General features: G+C 37.1%; 1 pseudogene; it reads right to left on the bottom strand.

Moving 5' to 3' along the window:
* Positions 1–15,753: 15,753 nt before the first annotated feature.
* Positions 15,754–15,966, bottom strand: LOC102948928 (annotated as a pseudogene).
* Between the last annotated feature and the right edge of the window lie 3,137 nt (positions 15,967–19,103).

Here is a 19,103-nt window from a genome sequence, read left to right as displayed (position 1 = left end):
GTGATAAACATGAAGAAGTGTTAGTTAACAGAGTTTTCAGATCCTCTGAGAAATATGCTTTAAGTTTAAATGTAAAAAAAAAATGTTAATGTGAAGGGCTCTATAAATAGAATTATATGTGAAGTTCCTGAGAAAATGATAGAAGTAAAAGTCTCAAGGTCATTTTCTTGAACTCCAGAAACTTCTTGCAAAGAATATATCACTAATCTACTTTATAAATTTCATTATCTTCTTTCAAAATCATATTCATATTTTTGCCTATGCCAGTAATATTTTCTAGTTCCACCGCCTACATGCCAACAAGATACAACATTTAAGTAAAGGGAGGCATTGAAGTCACAAACCTAGGAATGAAGTCCTCTTACCAGCTTTGTGACCAAGGGTAACTTAAAAACAGTTCTTTAAAACATATCTTGGTTTTAGTTTCCTAATCTGTAAAACAGAGTTAATTTTTAGCACATTAAGTTCTTGTGAGAACTGTTCCTGACACATACTCTGTGCTCAGCAAATGTTTTCTATTAACAACTATCACTTTGTATCTTTAAAATTAGTAGTTCATAGGTGAGGTCCTATTATTTTAAGCTTTAGTGAACACATCTTTGTTAACTTGAAACGGACCATATCATCTTCTAATAGTTGTTTTTCCAGATGGAAGAGGCCTAATCCCTTTAATCTGTGCTTATCACCAATGTCATTGTGCCTGTGGCCTCTGGCAGCTGAGGGCATGATGAAATATTGTGGAGATAGAGGTAGAATTCAGTAGGATACTAGCCTCTCAATCTGAAAGTTTGCTTTTAAGAGTGAAGGGAAATCAGCTTTTCTAGATCTTTCTTTCAATTTTTCTGCTGCTGGTCTTGGGCTGCATAGAATGTATAGTCATTCGCATGGTTGGACATATCTTTTAATTTAAAATAGCCATTGTATTGCACATAAAGCTTCTCTTTTTCATTTCAACATTTTCAATTCCTACAATCTTTCCTGATAACTGTTTTTCTAAACATTTAGCATCCTGGTGACTATCCTTTGTTCATAGCATCTGAAGGCATTTTTAGCACAGAACATGCTGTTCGAGATATTGAAAAGAATTATGGGATTTGCCTTTTTGTGGACACTGTTTCTATTAATGCAGCATAAGACCATATTTATTTTGGGAAAGCCTTGCTATCCTGTTGGCTACTGGTGTTGGACACCATGACAATATATGAGTTTTTTTATTGGAACAATTTGCTGTTACAGCAAGTTGTAGGTTTCCTCGTCATACAGTTGTGCTGATGTATGTTAAATCTAATTCCAGGACTTCATATTTTTATCTGTCAAATTTTATTAGTTTCATCTCATTGCTCCAGTATATTGAAAACTATAAATCAGTATTATATATCAGTATTTGATCTTGGCATTGTGGCATCTGAAAATTTGATAAGTACACTTTAGGATACAACATATAATAATGAAAACCTTATTGATAAAGAGGTAGATTGAGACAAAGCCTAACACGCAAGGGGTTAACATGCTGCACACCTCTATTCAGGTTGTAAGTGATCTAGTAATCAATATACCTTAGTCACTAGCTTTTTTTTATCTCTCTTATCATTGATAATTACTCTCATTAGGTGATTTATTGAATGAGTCTGCAGATTCCTTCATCATGCTAGAGGTACGGTAGTCCGCATTTATCTCCAGTTTCACTTTCCAGGGTTTCAGTTACCCATGGTCAACTGTGGTCAGGAAGCAGATGATCCTGCATATGATCCTCCTTCTAACATATGGTCGATTCATCTCATCATGTAGGCATTTTATCATCTCACATCATCACAAGAAGAATGAGGATGAGTACAACAGAATAAGGTATTTCCAAAGAGAGAGATAATATTCAGATAACTTTTTTTTTTAATTCAAGTTAGTTAACATACGGTATAGTCTTGGCTTTAGGAGTAGAACCCAGTGATTCATCTCTTACATACGACACCCAGGGCTCATAAATTTTATTATAATCTATTTTTATAATTGTTCTATTTTATTATCATGTTGTTAATTTCTTACATTCCTTGCTTTATAAATTAAACTTTATAAATTAAACTTTATCATAGGTATGTGCGTATAGGCAAAAAATAGTATATATAGAGTTTGGTACTATCTGTGATTTCAGGCATCCTTTGGGGGATCTTGGAATGTATCCCCTACCAATAAGGGGGTCTACCATAAATCATTAGGACTGGAATGCCAAACTCAGTTAAAGCATGTATGTATTCTCTGTTTCCACATCTGTCCTCAACATCAAAGTTTTGTTCTGTGTGTCCACGCATGCACATGCAAATCTTATATAAGATTGAGATAATGTGAAATAATCTATCTTACTCTAGTTTTTTTTAGCACTTCCCAAAGTCAAGAAATAATGTAAGAGAAAATGAACTTTAATAGCTGCATGATTTTCCATAAAATAGACTCAGCATAATTGATGTAACAAATTCCTAGATTAAGTATATATCCAAATTTTGGCTATTGTGAATAATCTCATGACAAAAATAATTATAGCCAAGTAATTCTCAACACCTCTGATAATTTCTTCTGGATGAATGCCTAGAAGATATTAATTAAACAGTCATAAATTTACATATACATACAGATATATCCATATTTATTGTTCTTTTTCAAAAGGTGTATTTTTATTTTAGAAAATATATAAAATACAAAGAAAGATTGAAAACTTAAAAAAAATATTGCGCATGACTCAGGAAAAGTTATTAGTTTAGTATGTGTGCATATATTTCATGTATTTTTATATACTCACTAAAATACAAAAAGGGAGTTAAATTGTATATGCTATCTTTTAGAATTTTTTAGAATTAAAAATAGGTGATAGTCATTATTCCATATCACTTATTAGTTTTGTACAATATAATTTTATTTTTTTTCAACATATGAAATTTATTGTCAAATTGGTTTCCATACAACACCCAGTGCTCATCCCAAAAGGTGCCCTCCTCAATACCCATCACCCACCCTCCCCTCCCTCCCACCTCCCATCAACCCTCAGTTTGTTCTCAGTTTTTAAGAGTCTCTTATGCTTTGGCTCTCTCCCACTCTAACCTCTTTTTTTTTCCCCTTCCCCTCCCCCATGGGTTCCTGTTAAGTTTCTCAGGATCCACATAAGAGTGAAAACATACGGTATCTGTCTTTCTCTGTATTGCTTATTTCACTTAGCATCACACTCTCCAGTTCCATCCACGTTGCTACAAAGGGCCATATTTTGTTCTTTCTCGTTGCCATGTAGTACTCCATTGTGTATATAAACCACAATTTCTTTATCCATTCATCAGTGGATGGACATTTAGGCTCTTTCCATAATTTGGCTATTGTCGAGAGTGCTGCTATAAACATTGGGGTACAAGTGCCCCTATGCATCAGTACTCCTGTATCCCTTGGGTAAATTCCTAGCAGTGCTATTGCTGGGTCATAGGGTAGGTCTATTTTTAATTTTTTGAGGAACCTTCACACTGTTTTCCAGAGCGGCTGTACCAATTTGCATTCCCACCAACAGTGCAAGAGGGTTCCCGTTTCTCCACATCCTCTCCAGCATCTATAGTCTCCTGATTTGTTCATTTTGGCCACTCTGACTGGCGTGAGGTGATATCTGAGTGTGGTTTTGATTTGTATTTCCCTGATGAAGAGTGACGTTGAGCATCTTTTCATGTGCCTGTTGGCCATCCGGATGTCTTCTTTAGAGAAGTGTCTATTCATGTTTTCTGCCCATTTCTTCACTGGGTTATTTGTTTTTCGGGAGTGGAGTTTGGTGAGCTCTTTATAGATTTTGGAAACTAGCCCTTTGTCCGATATGTCATTTGCAAGTATCTTTTCCCATTCCGTTGGTTGCCTTTTAGTTTTGTTGGTTATTTCCTTTGCTGTGCAGAAGCTTTTTATCTTCATGAGGTCCCAATAGTTCATTTTTGCTTTTAATTCCCTTGCCTTTGGGGATGTGTCAAGTAAGAAATTGCTATGGCTGAGGTCAGAGAAGTCTTTTCCTGCTTTCTCCTCTAGGGTTTTGATGGTTTCCTGTCTCACATTCAGGTCCTTTATCCATTTTGAGTTTATTTTTGTGAATGGTGTGAGAAAGTGGTCTAGTTTCAACCTTCTGCATGTTGCTGTCCAGTTCTCCCAGCACCATTTATTAAAGAGACTGTCTTTTTTCCATTGGATGTTCTTTCCTGCTTTGTCAAAGATGAGTTGGCCATATGTTTGTGGGTCTAGTTCTGGGGTTTCTATTCTATTCCATTGGTCTATGTGTCTTTTTGTGCCAATACCATGCTGTCTTGATGATGACAGCTTTGTAGTAGAGGCTAAAGTCTGGGATTGTGATGCCTCCTGCTTTGGTCTTCTTCTTCAAAATTACTTTGGCTATTCGGGGCCTTTTGTGGTTCCATATGAATTTTAGGATTGCTTGTTCCAGTTTCGAGAAGAATGCTGGTGCAATTTTGATTGGGATTGCATTGAATGTGTAGATAGCTTTGGGTAGTATTGACATTTTGACAATATTTATTCTTCCAATCCATGAGCAGGGAATGTCTTTCCATTTCTTTATATCTTCTTCAATTACCTGCATAAGCTTTCTATAGTTTTCAGCATACAGATCTCTCACATCTTTGGTTAGATTTATTCCTAGGCATTTTATGCTTCTTGGTGTAATTGTGAATGGGATCAGTTTCTTTATTTGTCTTTCTGTTGCTTCATTGTTAGTGTATAAGAATGCAACTGATTTCTGTACATTGATTTTGTATCCTGCAACTTTGCTGAATTCATGTATCACTTCTAGCAGACTTTTGGTGGAGTCTATCGGATTTTCCATGTATAGTATCATGTCATCTGCAAAAAGTAAAAGTTTGACTTCATCTTTGCCAATTTTGATGCCTTTGATTTCTTTTTGTTGTCTGATTGCTGATGCTAGAACTTCCAACACTATGTTAAACAACAGCGGTGAGAGTGGGCATCCCTGTCGTGTTCCTGATCTCAGGGAAAAAGCTCTCAGTTTTTCCCCATTGAGGATGATGTTAGCTGTGGGCTTTTCATAAATGGCTTTTATGATGTTTAAGTATGTTCCTTCTATCCCGACTTTCTCAAGGGTTTTTATTAAGAAATGGTGCTGAATTTTGTCAAAGGCCTTTCCTGCATCGATTGACAGGATCATATGGTTCTTATCTTTTCTTTTATTAATGTGATGTATCACGTTGATTGATTGGCGAATGTTGAACCAGCCCTGCATCCCAGGAATGAATCCCACTTGATCATGGTGAATAATTCTTTTTATATGCTGTTGAATTCGATTTGCTAGTATCTTATTGATAATTTTTGCATCCATATTCATCAGGGATATTGGCCTGTAGTTCTCTTTTTTTACTGGGTCTCTGTCTGGTTTTGGAATCAAAGTAATACTGGCTTCATAGAATGAGTCTGGAAGTTTTCCTTCCCTTTCTATTTCTTGGAATAGCTTGAGAAGGATAGGTATTATCTCTGCTTTAAACGTCTGGTAGAACTCCCCTGGGAAGCCATCTGGTCCTGGACTCTTATTTGTTGGGAGATTTTTGATAACCGATTCAATTTCTTCGCTGGTTATGGGTCTGTTCAAGCTTTCTATTTCCTCCTGATTGAGTTTTGGAAGCGTGTGGGTGTTTAGGAATTTGTCCATTTCTTCCAGGTTGTCCAGTTTGCTGGCATATAATTTTTCATAGTATTCCCTGATAATTGCTTGTATTTCTGAGGGATTGGTTGTAATAATTTCATTTTCATTCATGATTTTATCTATTTGGGTCATCTCCCTTTTCTTTTTGAGAAGCCTGGCTAGAGGTTTGTCAATTTTGTTTATTTTTTTCAAAAAACCAACTCTTGGTTTCGTTGATTTGCTCTACAGTTTTTTTAGATTCTATATTGTTTATTTCTGCTCTGATCTTTATTATTTCTCTTCTTCTGCTGGGTTTAGGCTGCCTTTGCTGTTCTGCTTCTATTTCCTTTAGGTGTGCTGTTAGATTTTGTATTTGGGATTTTTCTTGTTTCTTGAGATAGGCCTGGATTGCAATGTATTTTCCTCTCAGGACTGCCTTTGCTGCGTCCCAAAGCGTTTGGATTGTTGTATTTTCATTTTCGTTTGTTTCCATATATTTTTAAATTTCTTCTCTAAATGCCTGGTTGACCCACTCATTCTTTAGTAGGGTATTCTTTAACCTCCATGCTTTTGGAGGTTTTCCAGACTTTTTCCTGTGGTTGATTTCAAGCTCCATAGCATTGTGGTCTGAAAGTATTCATGGTATAATTTCAATTCTTGTATATTTATGAAGGGCTGTTTTGTGACCCAGTATATGATCTATCTTGGAGAATGTCCATGTGCACTCGAGAAGAAAGTATATTCTGTTGTTTTGGGATGCAGAGTTCTAAAAATATCTGTCAAGTCCATCTGATCCAATGTGTCATTCAGGGCCCTTGTTTCTTTATTGACCGTGTGTCTAGATGATCTATCCATTGTTGTAAGTGGGGTATTAAAGTCCCCTGCAATTACCACATTCTTATCAATAAGGTTGGTTATGTTTATGAGTAATTGTTTTATATATTTGGGGGCTCCCATATTCGGCGCATAGACATTTATAATTGTTAGCTCTTCCTGATGGATAGACCCTGTAATTATTATATAATGCCCTTCTTCATCTCTTGTTACAGCCTTTAATTTAAAGTCTAGTTTGTCTGATATAAGTATGGCTACTCCAGCTTTCTTTTGACTTCCACTGGCATGAGAAATAGTTTTCCATCCCCTCACTCTCAATCTAAAGGTGTCCTCAGGTCTAAAATGAGTCTCTTGTAGACAACAAATAGATGGGTCTTGTTTTTTTATCCATTCTGATACCCTATGTCTTTTGGTTGGCGCATTTAATCCATTTACATTCAGTGTTATTATAGAAAGATACGGGTTTAGAGTCATTGTGATGTCTGTATGTTTTATGCTTGTAGCGATGTCTCTGGTACTTTGTCTCACAGGATCCCCCTTAGGATCTCTTGTAGGGCTGGTTTAGTGGCGACGGATTCCTTCAGTTTTTGTTTGTTTGGGAAGACCTTTATCTCTCCTTCTATTCTAAATGACAGACTTGCTGGATAAAGGATTCTCGGCTGCATATTTTTTCTGTTTAGCACAGTGAAGATATCGTGCCAATCCTTTCTGGCCTGCCAAGTTTCAAAAGAGAGATCAGTCACGAGTCTTATAGGTCTCCCTTTATATGTGAGGGCACGTTTATCCCTTGCTGCTGTCAGAATTTTCTCTTTATCCTTGTATTTTGCCAGTTTCACTATGATATGTCGTGCAGAAGATCGATTCAAGTTACGTCTGAAGGGAGTTCTCTGTGCCTCTTGGATTTCAATGCCTTTTTCCTTCCCCAGTTCAGGGAAGTTCTCAGCTATTATTTCTTCAAGTACCCCTTCAGCACCTTTCCCTCTCTCTTCCTCCTCTGGGATACCAATTATGCGTATATTATTTCTTTTTAGTGTATCACTTAGTTCTCTAATTTTCCCCTCATACTCCTGGATTTTTTTATCTCTCTTTCTCTCAGCTTCCTCTTTTTCTATAACTTTATCTTCTAGTTCACCTATTCTCTCCTCTGCCTCTTCAATCTGAGCCGTTGTCGTTTCCATTTTGTTTTGCATTTCGTTTAAAGCGCTTTTCAGCCCCTCGTGACTGTTCCTTAGTCCCTTGATCTCTGTAGCAAGAGATTCTCTGCTGTCCTCTATACTGTTTTCAAGCCCAGCAATTAATTTTATGACTATTATTCTAAATTCACTTTCTGTTATATTATTTAAATCCTTTTTGATCAGTTCATTAGCTGTTGTTATTTCCTGGAGATTCTTCTGAGGGGAATTCTTCCGTTTGGTCATTTTGGATAGTCCCTGGAGTGGTGCGGACCTGCAGGGCACTTCCCCTGTGCTGTGGTGTATAACTGGAGTTGGTGGGCGGGGCCGCAGTCCGACCTGATGTCTGCCCCCAGCCCACCGCTGGGGCCACAGTCAGACTGGTGTGTGCCTTCTCTTCCCCTCTCCTAGGGGCGGGATTCACTGTGGGGTGGTGTGGCCCGTCTGGGCTACTTGCACACTGCCAGGCTTGTGGTGCTAGGGATCTGGCGTATTAGCTGGGATGGGTAGGCAAGGTGCACGGGGGCAGGAGGGGCAGACTTAGCTCGCTTTTCCTTAGGTGATCCACTTCAGGAGGGGCCCTGTGGAAGCGGGAGGGAGTCAGACCCGCTGCCGGAGGGGTGGCTCCGCAGAAGCACAGCGTTGGGTTTTTTCGTGGAGCGAGCAAGTTCCCTGGCAGGAACTGGTTCCCTTTGGGATTTTGGCTAGGGGATGGGCGAGGGAGATGGCGCTGGTGAGCGCCTTTGTTCCCCGCCAAGCTGTGCTCTGTCGTCGGGGCTCAGCAACTCTCCCTCTTGTTGTCCTCCAGCCCTCCCGTTCTCTGAGCAGAGCTGTTAGCTTATAACCTTCCAGATGTCAAGTCCCGCTTCCTGTCGGAATACACTCCATCCGGCCACTCCGCTTTTGCAAGCCAGACTCGGGGGCTCTGCTTGGCTGGCGGGCCACCCCTCCGCCCCAGCTCCCTCCCGCCAGTCCGTGGAGCTTGCACCGCCTCGCCGCCCTTCCTACCCTTTTCCATGGGCCTCTCGTCTGCGCTTGGCTCCGGAGACTCCGTTCTGCTAGTCTTCTGGTGGTTTTCTCTACAATATAATTTTAATATCCATACAGCATTCCTTTGCATGGATTTAATTTTAAAAAAGAAATTTCTTATTACTCGTTAATTATGTCATTTCTATATTCTTAGGTATGTAGACTGTGATGAGTATACTTGATGATAATCTTTACATATGTTCACAGTGACCTTCTTAGGACAAAGTCTTAAAGGTAGAATTGCTTGTCAAAGAGTATACACAGTTCTAAAGATTTTTATGGAGGTTGTTCATTTGTTCCTTGAAAAATGTACACAAATTTTCCCTCCCAGTGGCATAAAATCACATTTTACCAGATTCTTACCAACAGCACTTAGACATTTTGACCTTGTTTTGAGTAAAGGTTATGTTGTGTCATGGTTCATAATTGGCATTTCTTTCTTTGTCAGTAAAATTTTATGTTTGACTGTGTGTAGTTTGCATGGTGTGTGCGTGAGTGTGTGTGTGTGTGTGTGTGTGTGCGTGTGTGTGTGTGTGCGTGTGTGTGTGAAAAAGAGAGAATGTCAGTTTGTGTGAATTTCCTCTTCAGTCTTTTTTGTTTCCTATGGATGTGTTTTGTATTGATTTAATTTAAAAATATATTTGCTATTGATGAAATTAAACATTTATCTTTGAATAACTAGCAAACATATTTTCAACTTTAGAAATGTTGTTTCCTATTCTCCAATATTGTAAAATATCCAATACATTACTGTTAGTACTGGAATGTTTTCTTAACATTTCAGTATTTTCACCTGTAAAATATTTCTGTGTAAGTTATGAAGTAAGAATCTGGCTTACTTTTTCTTTCAAAATTATTAATCAGTCCTTCTAGCACTATTTAAAGAACAGTTATTAATCTTCCTACTGATTTGAAGTAATAAAAGCAAAATATAATTAATTCAGATACATATATGTAAGAGCTGTTTTTACTCTATTTGCCAATTTCCCTATTCTATTTTTAGTTGAAAATTTTGTTTATACTTATATAGCACATGTAAATGTATATGATTTTCAGTGAGTCTTAATATGATTTGGCATTTGGATGTTTTGAGATTAAATCATATTTTTATCACATATGCTTTCTTTTAAGTAAAATTTTTTAATTCAATTTTGAACTTACTTTCATAATTTTTTTACACTGATTCCTATGCTAGATTCAAAGCTTGTTGTAGTTTTGGTATCTTCCCATCTCGGTTATTTGGAATATAGGGTTTTTGTTTTGTTTTTTTAATCCAAGTTAGTTAACATATAGTGTAATAATGATTTCAGGAATAGAATTTAGTGATTCATCACTTACATATAACAACACCTAGTGCTCATCCCAACAGGTGCCCTTCTCAATGCCCATCACCTATTCAGCCCATCCCCCCACCCAACATCCCTCTAGCAACCCTCAGTTTGTTCTCTGTATTTAAGAGTCTCCTATGGTTTGTCTCCGTCTCTGTTTTTATTTTTCTTTCTCTTCCCCTATGTTCATCTGTTTTGTTTCTTAAATTCCACATATTAGTGAAATCATATGATATTAGTCTTTCTCTGACTGACTTATTTTGCTTAGCATAATACTCTAGTTCCATCCACATTGCTGCAAATGGCAAAATTTCTTTCTTTTTGATTGCCAAGTAATAGTCCATTGTATGTACATACCACTTCTGTATCCATTCATCAGTTGATGGAAATTTGTGCTCTTTCCATACTTTGGCTATTGTCAGTAGTACTGCTATAAACATTGGGGTGCAGGTGCCCCTTCGGATCAGCGTTTTTGTATCCTTTGGATAAATACCTAGTAGTGCAATTGCTGGGTCGTAGGGTAGTTCTATTTTCAATTTTTTGAAAAACCTCCATACTGTTTTCCAGAGTGGCTGTACCAGTTTGCATTCCCACCAGAAGTTTCTCCACATCCTTGCCAACATGTGTTGTTGCCTGACTTGTTAATTTTAGCCATTCTGACAGGTGTGAGGTGGCACCTCATTGTGATTTTGATTTGTGTTTCCCTGATGATGGGGATGTTGAACATCTTTTCATGTGTCTGTTTGCCATCTGGATGTCTTCTTTGGAAAAGTGTCTATTCATGTCTTTTGCCCATTTTTTCACTGGATTATTTGTTTTTTGGGTGTTGAGTTTGATAAGTTTTTTATAGATTCTGGATACTAACCCTTTATCTGATAGGCCCTTTGCAAATATTTTCTCCCATTCTGTCAGCTGCCATTTAGTTTTGCTGATTGTTTCCTTCGCCGTGCAGAAGCTTTTCATCTTGATGGGGGCCCAATAGTTCATTTTTGCTTTTGTTTCCCTTGCCTCTAGAGACATGTCAAGTAAGAAGTTGCTGTGGCTGAGGTCAAAGAGGTCGTTGCCTGTTTTCTCCTCTAGGATTTTGATGGCTTCCTGTCTTATCTTTAGGTCTTTCATCCATTTTGAATTTATTTTTCTGTATGGTGTAAGAAAGTGGTCCAGGTTCGTGTTTCTGCATGTTGCTGTCCAGTTTTCCCAGCAACATTTGCTGAAGAGACTCTCTTTCTTCCATTGGATATTCTATCCTGCTTTGTCAAAGATTAGTTGGCCGTACATTTGTGGGCCCATTTCTGGGTTCTGGGTTCTGGGCTCTGTTCCTTAAATCTATGTGTCTGCTTTTGTGCCAGTACCATACTGTCTTGGTTACAGCTTTGTAATATAGCATGACGTCCAGAATTGTGATGCCTCCAGACATGGTTTTCTTTTTCAACATTGCTTTGGCTGTTTGGGGTCTTTTCTCATTCCATACAAATTTTAGAATTGTTTTTTCTAGCTCTGTGAAGAATGCTGGTGTTATTTTGATAGGGATTGCATTGGATATGTAGATTGCTTTGGGTAGTATCGACATTTTAACAATATTTGTTCTTCTAATCCATGAGCATGGAGTGTTTTTCCATTTCTTTGAGTCTTCAGTTATTTGTAATGCAGTTTTAATATCTTTCTTTCCAAACGGAACATGCAAGCAGTATTATTTTCTGAAATATTTTATGCCTGTGAAATGGCCCTCTTTATTTCATTCATTAAAGACAACCTAGATTGTTTTAAATTTCTTAAATGTCAATTTTTTATTCCCTCTGAATCTACAGGAATGATGTTTGGTTCCCCTGTTTTTTCTTAGACACTTGATATTTTACTTTTCTCTTTTCTCAATCCTTTGCAGATTTTTTCCACTGTCCCTCAGCTCTGTCTTCTTTCTTCCTGGGGCGAATGCTTGAATCTCTTCCTCAGATCCATGACTAGAGCCTGGGAAGAGATGCATGGCAGGCCCATTTGCCATGTCTGAAAAACACTAATCTACTGATTTTAAACTTTCTCCTACTCTGTAGCCTGGTTCTTTGAGACTCTGAACCAATGAGTTATATTAACAATTTATAATTCTTAACATACATTTCCTCAAAGCTCTTCTTAATTCTTCCCCTTTCTTGAAGGTTTTGCTCATGATTTCACTTAAAAGCCATAATTTCAGCTTTTAAAGTCTTCTACAATATATGTCTTTGGGAAAAATATTTAAATCTCTATCTGCCTTTTAAAAAATCTAACTTCTGTTTAATGTTCAGATGTACCTTTAGTTTTATTTTGATAATAAAAAAATACCTACACATTTTTTCTCTCCTTTTATTATCACAAAGTGCCTTCTATTTACACTCCAAGGCTTAGGTGGCTTTATGTGGTCCAGTTTAATTTCTCTGTATTTGTGGCTCTTATACATCCTACACTGCTTTCAAAGGTAGCTGAATATCCCTTGGGTCTCTACTAAAGGGTTGGGTTAGGTAACAAATGAATCTTTCTCCCTTTGATTCTTCACCCATGACTACTGAATGAGGTGGTTTACCAGGGAAACAACACCCATAATTTTATTCAATGTTTAATGCTTCTGATTTTGTCTATTTTGCATGAATGTGTACATGAACCATGATTTAATGACTATTCTAGACAGTGGCTCTATTGCTGAGATATGGCTAGAGTTTGCAGTCTAATGGCAAAGACAGATATCAAAGACATTCAGGTAAGGTTGGAGGGTTCTTTGAAGAAATGGATAAGCAGGAAAAAAAAGGACCTCTGACACTGACATTTTACTAATCCGTAATGAAACAGCCTAATGACTTTAAATTTTTGCCTGCCACACAAAAGTTCCAGACCTATCTTTGGTGCTCTTTTGTTGTATGCATGTGGCCTTCTAGATTCCCTAGTATATGTGGGGAGGCATTCAAAGCCTTTATTCCCCCAAATATCTCATTCCACAGCTTTTCTTGATAGACTTTGCAACATCTTATTATTTGCCCCAAATGATATCCTCTGCCTCAAGTGGCAGTAGCTAGTGTATTTTCCTTTCAGTATTTTTGAGGAATTCCCTTGCATAGTGGACTCTCTGTCCTGAGACTTATGAGTTAAGTAACAGGAAAGTAAGCCCTTTGCACTAGTCCTTCCGGGAGCTCCCAGGGTGGTCAAAATAGACCAACACAATTTTTTGAGAACCAGGTCTTCTCTGCTCCCTCCAGAACCAGAACCAATACCAGGAATGTGGGTTGCCAAGCTGGGGAAGGAGGTGGGATAGGTCAAAACACCAGAAAAGTCTACTGTGCTTCAGACATTGATTTCCTGATGAAGCATTAACCTGGTTACTGTAAATCTCTGACAATGTCCTAGATTTCCAATAAGGTTGATTCTGACCATTTTGTCAGATTCTTCTGTGTTTCTAGGGGAGGATGGGCCCCTGGAGTTCTCCACTCTGCCATTTTCACCGATGTTACTCTCAGCTTACATTTTTTACATGAAAATGCATGTCTGAGTGTTCTTTCATATCAATACATAAAAGTTTATTCATTCTTTTATATCAGTAGTGTTCTATTGTATAGATCTATAAGTACTTAATGAATCTCCTATTGCTATGCATCTATCTTGTTATAAACATTTTGCTATTACCAATGAGAGGTAGTGAATAGCCTCTATGTAGGTTGTTTCACATATCTGCATGCATATTTCCATAACAGATTACAAATGCATTGGTGTGCCAATGGGTATGAACATCTATAATTTTGAAAATATTGCCAAATTATGTTGTATATGCTGTTACCAGTTTACAAATTTACTAACAATGTATGAGAACCCATGATTTACTATAGTCTTTCCACTACAGTGCTTCGTCAATTTTTTTCATCCTCTCTAATTTGATGAGGTATAGTTTTTATTTACATTTCTCTAGTTATTAATGAAGTTGAGTATCTTTAAATAAATTTGAGACCTTTTATTTTAATTTATATGAAGCCTTTGTTTATTCATTTCCTACTTTTATGGTCATTTTTTATTAATTTGTGGTAACTTTTTATATTGGGGCAGCACCTATGGTATTTCTGTAAATATTATTACTATTTGACTTTTTTTATGTTTTAAATTAACCAATACAGAGTAAGCCTGTGAAACCCTAGGCCCGTACCCTGGACCCCTGTAAAAGCAGAACCCCAGGCCCATGCTCTTCCCCTCAGCCCCTGCGACCTCACTGTGTGGTCCCAGGTATGCTGTGTAGTTTCCAGTTTCTATAAGTAATAAACCTTGTCTCTTTCAAAGTTTTCTGACGGCTATTGCTGTGTGCATCCCACACTCATAATAAGAACCAACAAGTGATGGTCCAGCCACAACACTGGTTATTGATAAACTGAGACCTGCATAACAGGAGGTTTGGATCCAGATTTAATTTCTCCAAATTAGGTTCCACTGGAACCCAGTAGGCCTAACACCTCTTACTGAATAGCCCATTCCTTTCTCCTTGCCACCCCACACACCAGTTTGAAGCGCCAAATTTATGATTACACCTCATTTCTGTACATATTTGTATATAAACTAAATTTTCTTTTAAGGGATTTTTTCCTACAAGTTCTAACAACTGAGATTACCTCCTATCGTTAGCAGAGTGTTTGTGGACCACCTTCCCTCCTGTTCAACTTTAATTTTCTCTTTAATAATCTTTGATAATCTTCTTTTATGGCAGCCCCCAGAGAATGTAGATACATGGTTCAGAAATGTTGCAGACTTACCTATAATTAGCTCTGGCTTTTTATGTTTATACTGGCCAAAATGGTAGAGAAAGTTGCCAAGTATGTTACATCATGAGACAAGTTAACCAGGTATATCAATGCATACATTCTCTTGGATGGAACATGCTCCACCATATATATCTGCTCTAACTTGCATTTTGAGCTGTAAAGATAAGTTGCCCGATATGTGATGTTGTTCCGGATAGGTGGTGGTTAGTGTCATATATCTATGAGAAACCTAAATTTTGGGGTATTTGTAGGTCCCTATTCAGGGATTTAAACTTTGTAATTTACAGTTCTCTCAGGAAAATTCTTCTCTAAAGCATGAAAGAAAGATGGCTACCTTCATATCCTTTTTTTAAAAAGTGAGATTTCTGATGAACTTTAAGGCTCCTATACCTAACAAACATATTCTAATGATTTTGATTGTATTATCGGTTAAGCTAGTTATAAGTAATGTTTACAGGTGAACTAAGTTTAATGAGCATTGCTTTCCTTAACACGTACCTTTTCTTGGGGATGTACATTTACATTTTATTATCATTTAGCAAATAATGGCATTAAAATTTGACTTCTAGATCAATGTTCTTACATATATCTTTCCATGACTCAGATTATTTCAATATACGTGCTCAAGAAAATGAGTAGATTTTCTAAAATATTAGTTACATGCTTTTATTTGATATGTAGTTCTATTGTATTTAAAGAGTTGTAGTTAAAAATGTGGGATTATGAAAACTAATGGATAATAATTGAGAATTTGTGCATTTGTAGTGTTGAAACATGTATTAGGAGTATTTTTTTTAAGTTCTCATATATCTATTACTGAACCAACCTGTGGTACAGAAGTATAGTATCAGAGAAAAAACATTTCCCTGATAAAACATGTCTATTGCTTAGGTAGTAGTGATGTTTACAGAGTGATAGGATACAAACATGTGGCCTTAATGCTACATAAATATGTGTGCCATCTCATGCGCCATCCCTTATAGACCCATCCTGGTTCTTCTCCGATGCCTCCTCTTGGATTGTACCTGATTTTATTACCAGTTTTCATCTGAATCCACTGGGGAATGGGATGATTCTGCCTTTGTTTCTTGGCCAGTAATCACTTGTTCCTGAAAGTCTTATGAGAAGACATGGTGAGGAACATTCAACCACACACACCATGATGGAGGGGCAAAGGAGGTATTAGGAGTATTTTTTTTAACAATAAAAGAGAGAAAAGGCAAGGATAAGTATGATTATGAACAAATAAGTAAGCTTGAAGAGCTGTGATATAAGATTATGGGTTTCACTACTTACTTATATTAATTAACTTATGATCAGACCTCCAGAGAAAAACATTTTTTCTCTTGTATGAATCTTCAATGACACTGGACATGCATTAACTATATTGCTATGTGATTTATAAATCAAGATGATAAAATTTTAGTACTTCCATACTAGAGATAAAAGAAAGCAATTATAAGGAAATGAAAATTAATAAGACTTCTAAAAACCTGAGAAACATAATTGCCTATCAAAGTGAATAAAATTAACCTTTATGTGTAGGACATGAATGCAAATTCTAAGAAACATTTTGTGTCTCTTACTTGCTAAAAAAACGTATTCTAACTTTAATGCTGAGCATAACATCTAGACTTATCTTTGAAACACAACTACCCAAAAATATTTTTAAAATAAACTCTTAAGTACTCTGAGATCAAGTATTAAAATTATATAAATTATAGGCCAGTGCACACTCACCATGCTTCCACTAAGCATTTAATTTTGAGACATTATTTTTTAAATTCACAAAATTTCTATGGGTTGCTTAGGCATATTTATTAATTACCCAAGATTTTTGGAAATGGAGACTCAATTTCATATTATAAATGAGAAAGTACTCTCTCTTAGATACAAAAGTCTTTCAATTAATGCCAAAACCCACATAATTGTTTTTGACATCCAATTTACTCTTTACGGTTTTTGATGATTATTTGTTGAGATCACTCAGCTTTACTTTACCCTTCTCTCTTCAAATATAATCCAACTTATTTTTTTAGCCCCATTTGAAAAGATTTCCTTAGGCCAATAGAAACATTTTTAAATCAAGCTGGAGATACATAGAAGAGGAAGTATGTATTTTTTCTGCTAAATCCTTTATTGCAGAGTTTCTGAGTTACAACCAGTACCTAAGTAAATAAGCTAGCGTGCAGGAATGTGGTTTCTGAAGATGGAAAAGACCCCAAGGAAATTGCATGTATTTCTTATTCAGTTGACAGAGATTCAGTCTGATGAAAGCAAGCCACTCTAAATGTTGGATATACCACTTTTCCAAAAATCAGTGGCTTAAGACAAAAGCATTTATTTCGGCCACACATCTCTAGGTTAGCTGGGAGGATTTTCTGGTCTTGGCTAGTGCCTACGCTTTCCCACATGTGAGGGGTGGACTGGATTTGGGGTGATCTCGAATGGCCTTGACTGGGATACGTCATCTCTTTTACGTGTACCTCATCTTCCAGCATGGCCTTCTCGTGGATGGTAGAGAGCAAGAGAGCAAGCCCAACTGGACAAGTGACTTCTAGCCTGGTTGTCTGAGCAAGTGCCTTGTCTGACCCCAGAGTCAGAGTGGAAGTACCCTACAAGGCTATTTGGCAAACAGCATGAACGCAGACACAGGAAGGGGTGGAAGATTAGAGCCATTTTGCAATTTACAACTGTGGTCGTTTGGGGGTCATGTTCGCTATAGCAGAATATGTGTATGCTGATACTCTGCTGCTTCCAGAGAGCAGAACTACTTCAAAACTGGGAAAACCTCACAGGGGAGTCCAGAGTTAAAGCTGTACTACCTTATGGCACCTTGTCCTATAAACACTGTACTCAAATACTCAAAGCTCATATTGTTGACTAATAATAGGAAAGATGCCATTTGGGAACGTTATTCTGATACTAAGGTCTGCTGAAACTTCAACAACAATGCAATTCATATTTTCCTGGATTTATCTCTTAGGAGAAATAAGGAAAACACAATTAAATGTTGAATTATTGCTCTCAGGCAACCCATTTGTAAAGGATAATGATCTTACCTAGAAGATAAAAGTTTTCCTATGATTAGGTTCTTCAGTCTAGGAAGCGTTATCAAACACCTGAGAGTAATATGTAAAAGACCTTCCTTCACTTCTTGGGCTAATTAAGAGGAATGGTGTCTCTAAAGAGTCTTCATGTACAGATCTTCCTCCAGCGCCTCAACTCTGGTGTTTTCAGTTACAAGTTGTGACTCACAGCTGCTGGGTTTTGTTCCAAATCATGCAGTTTATTTTCAAGATGTAGTATGAATTTTTTTTTTTTTTTTGGTTAGGCTCCATTTGCAAGTAAACACCCTCATTATTCAGCTCATAAATTGTGCAACACAATTGCAAACATTTTTTAATATTTCCATTTTCTTCTATCCCGTGAAAAGTCTAATTGTTAAAAGTTCCGTTTATGATTTGCCATTAGGTGGATTTTGAAATTTTAGAGTCTTGTGATAAGTACTCTGTGTTTCACGAAATTCTAAATTTTCTTCAATTCAATATGGTAATCTCACTATAAATAAAAATACTGCGAGATATCTAATTAGTAATAATAATAGTTAAGATTTATTGGGCACTTATCAGGACTTGGGAGTATATCAATATACATCTGTCTAATACAGTGTAATTTTTGCAACAGTTCTAAACAAGGGTATTATATTTGTCAGGAAATTGAATCTCGGAGGAACCAGATTTCTTGGAGATCACTTCTTGTAGCTGAAGGAAAAGATTGTGCTTATTTTGTGATTGTACTTATTTAGGGAACCCCTTCCTGCACTGTAGTCTGGAAGTTGCCTCCAGATAGAAAACCAGGAGGATTGTAGGACTCACTTCCTTTGTTACCCTTTCCCTCGGGTATCACTGTCTTGCACTACCTCTTGTCCAATGTCTGAAAACTGCTGTTTTATGTATGGTTTTCAGTTTTCAGTTGGTGTATCACAAGAAAATAAGTCGAGCACCAGTTATTTGGATATGATAGGAGCAGAATTCCTCTGGAATATTGTTTTATAGCTGTCCAACTTTTCCAAAGAGAAGGAAGATGTAAAGGAATTTGAAAGAGCCAACCCACAGTATCTCTGTCATGCATTTTCACTGTGATTCTGAGAACTATCTGTTGTATCACCATTGTCTAAACATCCCACAGCCTTTGGGACACTCTCAAAGCATTCTGGGCTCATAGAATCCTAGTCCAGATCTTATACATAGGATGACTTGGGGCAGTTATTCTTTATCTGCCTGTTAACTACCTCCAGACAACTGCAATTTAGAATTTTCTTTCT

Source organism: Panthera tigris, chromosome A2 (assembly GCF_018350195.1).
Source record: "Panthera tigris isolate Pti1 chromosome A2, P.tigris_Pti1_mat1.1, whole genome shotgun sequence".
Classification (NCBI taxonomy): Eukaryota; Metazoa; Chordata; class Mammalia; order Carnivora; family Felidae; genus Panthera; species Panthera tigris.
The sequence above is the reverse complement of the archived record's forward strand: the minus strand, read 5'-3'. Positions and strand labels throughout refer to the sequence as shown.